Raw genomic sequence first — 6,074 nt, forward strand, 5'->3', positions numbered from 1 at the left:
AATGCTCTACTTTCCTTTGATGGGTGGTAAATTGATAAATATATCAATAAAGGTAACGTCTCTTTTGTATTTAGGCTGAGTGGTTAGAACTACTATCGTATAAAAAGCCTTATTTCCGAAATTGGTTCATAACCAAATATTTTTCAACTATACATATATGACACCGAGAATGAATTTTTCAATAGAAAAAAGCATTCTCGGGTACATTTTTGCACGGACATTTTTTTTATTAAGTTCATTTAAAAAAATCATTTTGTGATATAAATAAAATCAATTTATGTACACATTGTATAGATACAAGCGTAGATGTAATGCATTTTTTTCATATACGTTATGTAATTATTTGTTTTACTTATAATTTTATAATTTGAATTATTCCGTATGTGATGCGGACTCTAAAACTAGTGACATATAAAATAAAGAAAAGTGACAACTAAAATGCTGATAGTGACCAATTATAAAGCAGATCCAAACATTAAATCGCGTATCAATTTGGTAAACGAAAAAAAGTAAAACCCAACTAAAATCTTGAAAATTTATTAAAAAAAACAAAAATAAAGAAAAAAAACCACACCTTGCTACTATAAACAAAGTTCTTCACCCCTTTCATTTCTCCATAAAATTACTTGACCACTATGCAAGCTAACCAAATACAAAAACTAATAACTAATTTAAATCAAACTATCTATAAACTATACAAACTTCATGTATTATTTATCAAACTAACCCTAGCTGAACCACCTTGTAGACTCCAAAAGCACTCTGGATTCCGTTAATCCTTTGTTATTCCATACTAGCCAGATGTCCGCGCAATGCAGCGGTGTACGCGCAAACGCAACCAATGTGGGTACGTTTGTAACCTCACAACGGCACGTGCGTAACCCGACGGTGGTATGCATTTAAAGTGGCATCGTACGTGTAATCGGTGCTAGTAAGCGCGCCACATAACGCTTATACGCGAGCAACTCAGTATGTATAAACAATGTCATTCGCGAACTGATGCTTGAACGTACGTAACTTGTGGCGGCAATCAAGAAGCTAAGATGAAATGTACAATAATTTCAAATAACCTACTTTTTAACCCAATCCGTTTTGACAGATCCATTCCAACCCAAAAACGTTTTAACCCAAAGCCCGTTCTGACATGAACCCTTTCGATCTAAACCCATCCCGATATGAACTAAACTAACCCTTTTTTGTAATAAACTGTTCCAACCCTAACCCGTTCTGACACCATTAGCCGAACTTGTCTGACCCGTTGCCGGTAATAACTGGTAATCACGTAACATGTTAGTTTTTTAAAAATTAATAAACTATAGCAATACCATACTCAAATTAAAGAGAATAAAATGCTCATTTTTATTGTGTAATTTTTTAGAAAAGATATTAACGTGTGAAAAAGTTATTGCCATTAAAAGTCGTGGGGTAGTTGGTTTAGAATGAAGGGGAAAATATGTAATTATTTAATAAATAACAAAACTTGATTGAAGTTGAAGGACCATTATTATAAATTGTTTTTGAAAGAGTAAAGACTATTTTAGCCCTACATTCTTAAAATTATATGCATTGTTACTTGTATAATATGCAATAAGAGTGGTACCTCTTAAAATTTAAGAGGTCTCTTACTCCTATATTATATATAGCATAGATAGAGGTAGAGATATATTATGTTTTATAAGTATAAATACGAAAGTTGAAATAAGAGAAGCTAGAAAAATAAATCCCGGCCATGAAAATAATGACATGTGGCTCTATCAATTAATTATTTATTTATTAGGTATAGATGAAGATATAAATATAACGATATAAATATATCATGAACGATGAAATGAAACTTGAAAGAAAAAGCATAGATGATTACAACTGCAGAATTATAAATGACTGGCTAGTTAACTTAATGTGTTCGCAAACATGAATATAGAATGCATCTAAAACTTCTTTCTTATATATAAATGAGTTTTTTAACGAAGTAGAATCTAGAAAATAAAATTATAAGAAGATTGATGAGAATACTTTTTACAAACAACTTGAATTTGAATTGATTATGATAAGATTACTCTCATATAGTGGATGTAATATCCAATGTAACAAGTTTGTGCTATGTGCAACGTGATATTTTCCAAGGTAGCTTGATAGTTGATACTAAGCATATAAAATATTCGAAACATGTCTTTGTGATTTTAAATGCTTAATATATATAAAAAATTGTTTTTCAGAATACAGTTTTATTAAACCAAACAAATCCTTTTTTAGATTAAACTAAGCTAGATCCATGTATACCAATTGTCCTGATGAATGTTTATCGATGATGATAATAATAATAATAATAATAATAATAATAATAATAATAATAATTTGGCTTATTCAATTTGAAGTAAATTACAATTGTGTATATTATTATCATAAGAGTAGTTGTATATTAATGCATTAATAGCTTGTATATTTTTATTAATCTTTCAGTTCTGAACAATTTTTATGTCAAAACGTTGACAAAAATAAGCAAGTCGCAAAAGTAAATTCAGCTTTTTTAAAATCATAATTTATTTAAAGATATAGAAGTAAATAAAAAATTAAATAAACTTATCAAGTATATAGGTAAAGATGGGGGACCAAAGTTGAAAATATTACTTATATTTACAAATAGTTAACTAAATATGAGGGGCTATTATTGTAAGCTGTTTTAATCCGTATTATTTGATTGTGGTAAAAGATTACTATGTCCCCTTAACTACTTTAAGAAATGCATCATGGGTTGTTATTTATGTAATACAATTTGTATCTCTTAAATTTTAAGAGGTTCTTCACTCATCCTTTATATATAGTAAAGATTAAACATCCCTTCCGACACCTGAAATAGACCCACTCTTGTTGACATCTTCTCAATCAAATCTGTACAAATTTGTGCATATGTGATAGGAAACAAACCACGAAAATCAGCTTAGAAATCGTAAACAAGCAATTTAAAACCGAAGCCTAGAACTCTATCAACGAAATTAGAGGAATTAAATCTACAAACCACTTACCAGATGTTTTCCGCGTTCGTCGTTGTTGATTGGAAGATGTTAAAGCGAAAAGAGCGTGAAGAAAGAGGCGATGGGTCTGCAAACCCTAACCAGGATTTCACATCTTCGTGTTTGAAATTGTGCAACTGTGGTGGGCGTGTCTCATTTTTTAATTTGAATTGCCCGCCCATTTTCCTCCTTTGTCGTCCATATTTCTGAATGGAAGAAAAGACGGGTCTTTTACCATCTTCTTTCGTAAAGTTCAAGGAGGCTGAACATTTAGCTTGATCATTAAGCTTGAAGAGTTGTAAAACTCTTAATTTCAACAATTTCAATTCTCTAATATCTATTATATATAACTAGTAGCAAACCTGCGCGATGCGACAGCGGATATAATTTACAATGCCGTATATGTTTTATGTTAGTCGGAATCTGTTTGGTGTGTTATCATATCAGTTTGGTTATTTTGTTAACGTTGGGTGAAAACAAACGTGTAGCAGTAACAATATGAGCTTGGGGTATAATTTTAAAAACTTGGGTTACCATTTTAAAAACATATGAGGTTGTTTATGTATCTTAATTGTAAAAAACTAAACAAATTTGAATAAAGTTGAAGAACTGATGAAAAAGCCAACTATGCAAGTTGAAGAATCGACCACCGGTTGAATGTCTTCAACAATTTCAAATTCTTTGTTTTGAAGTCACGAAGGAAGAAAACATGCAAAACCTATAACAAATAAAATATTTTTAAACACAATTATATCGAGTAACTATAATATAAATAGTAACTATATAAGTAGCAAAATATAAATATTCATAAAAAAAGATAATTTTTTATTTGGTACATACAGCAATTGTAATGCTGGGATACATCTAAACAAAACAAAAATATATGTAGAAAAAATGCAAAATCAAAAACCTAGATGATCTAAAACCTGCGAACGTGTAGAAAAAACAAGATTATTATACACACGATAATATACAAACTTTTCCGCTTCAAAACGGGTCCACCCCAATACTTTTGGTGGGTATTTTAAGTACAGAGAAACTCTCAACTTGCTGTAATGCTAGTGTTGTTTCCACAACCTACAGATCAGATAATAATCTTATGTGGTTTAGATATGACTATTATGTTTACATGTATCATAAGGAGGTACAGTTAGAATTTTGAAGTCAAACATGGACTTTTCCGGCTTCAAAATTAATATAGGTTCTTTCATCTTTGACAAGATGTTTGAAAATGCCCCTAAATTATTTAACAGATTCTACAAACAAGACCATTATATCAAATTTGAAGAAACTAAAAAGCCAAATGTTTAACTTTTTATGTCAAACATGGATGTTTCAAGCTTCAAAATTGATTGGGCTTCTTTTATCTTGGACAAACTGTTTGAAAAAAGCAGCTAAATTATCTAACAAATTCTAAAAATAAGAATACCTTTCTAGCATTATCAAAAATTACATGCATCAGTTACAAGAAAACTAAAACGTTGACTTTAAAAGGTCAAATTATGCATTCTTTCTATAATGTCCAATTATAGCCTACTGAACAGATACATATCCATATAATCACTTGAGTAAATATACTTGTACCTCCAAAAAGATGGTATAGTTTGATTTTTGCGTTCAAGTATTGACTTTCCCACAGTAAAATAAAATCAAATAAATGGCAAGTACTCTAAAATGTGCAATAGATACTACAAATGCCAAAAGTTTTTATTATTATATATGAGAAAATACGAAAACCCATATCAATTTTAGACCAAGGAAGCTGTAAGTTTGACCTCAAAAGTCAAATTGTACCTCGTTTCTTTAGATTAGATAAGGAGTTTAGGGACCTTAACAGCATTGAGAGCATTCTTCTCTTGGGGTCTAAATTTTAAACCCAACAAGAGCATTAATGATTTTAGGGATCAACCTGGAGCCAAAAAATTTTACGGCGCACCATTTTTCAACTTGATTGGATCCATTCCACCTTTTTGTACTATGACAGCTGTTTCCACGGCCTGCGTGTAAGAAAAACTTCATGTTAGACAGCCCGTGGCTTGCTCGTCAGCTGGTTATTGACTCGTTTAAATTAAAGTGTGTGTTCGCAGCGCGCGCACACACACACACACTTAAAAGTCATATAACATCTTATAAAAAAATTGCAAAATTCTCTTAATACTGAACTCGTGAAGATAAACATGCGGAGCTCAATCTCAACTTATATGTCCCAATATCTCGAATTATAATGCAGTTTAGAAAACAAAACAAAGTTTAGAAAACAAATTTTATATGTAGGTCATGCATTTTAAAAGTAGGAGCATAAATCAGAAGCGTGGTCACCTAACTAATCTTGGTTTAGCTTGATATTTTGCTTTCAAATTTAATACTATTTACAATGGTAGATACATGCTGCATCAAAGAAGTACCAACATTAAATAGATGCTTCTGATTTTTAAGCTCGTCTTCTTTGTTTGTCTGCAAAGAAATAAACAATTTCAAATTTCAGTAAATAAAATATTATTTGACATCTTCTTATTTGAAGCTGAAGTTCTTAGAGTGTTTTGCTTTAGAGGTGTGACAATTTTATCCACAACATCAACAGAATCCTGAAAAGGGTTAAAAAAAATTAAATAAATGCATGTTCGTTACTATATAATAATAATTTTTAATTATTAGATTTATCTTTAATATATACCTTTCAGAAGCTTCTTCAACTGGAGGTTTAATAGAGTTATCATTTGAATTAGAAGGTTGCTCCTAAAACATTTATACAAAATGTAACATATAAACTATTAATGTATATTATATATATAAACACATAATTTAATTCTTACCAGATTTAGTTAATATTTTTCTTCTAATCCACTTATTATCATGGGATTCTTGGTAAGTCTAAAGAGATTATATGAAGAATCTGGATTATTTAAGTTGGATTATTGAATATTGATCTTCAAAGAAAAATACTGACCTCCAATATCCTCTAATACTTTAGGAATTATATCGGTATCTTCATCATTCTATACACAAATTAAAAAAATTAATTTATTGCAAACTTATAAATAAGAATTTTTAAAATTTTTTTAA

The sequence above is a fragment of the Bidens hawaiensis genome, unplaced genomic scaffold (assembly GCF_021521415.1).
Source record: "Bidens hawaiensis isolate Kalapana, Puna unplaced genomic scaffold, B.hawaiensis_p1.1 tig00040694_1, whole genome shotgun sequence".
NCBI classification, from domain to species: Eukaryota; Viridiplantae; Streptophyta; class Magnoliopsida; order Asterales; family Asteraceae; genus Bidens; species Bidens hawaiensis.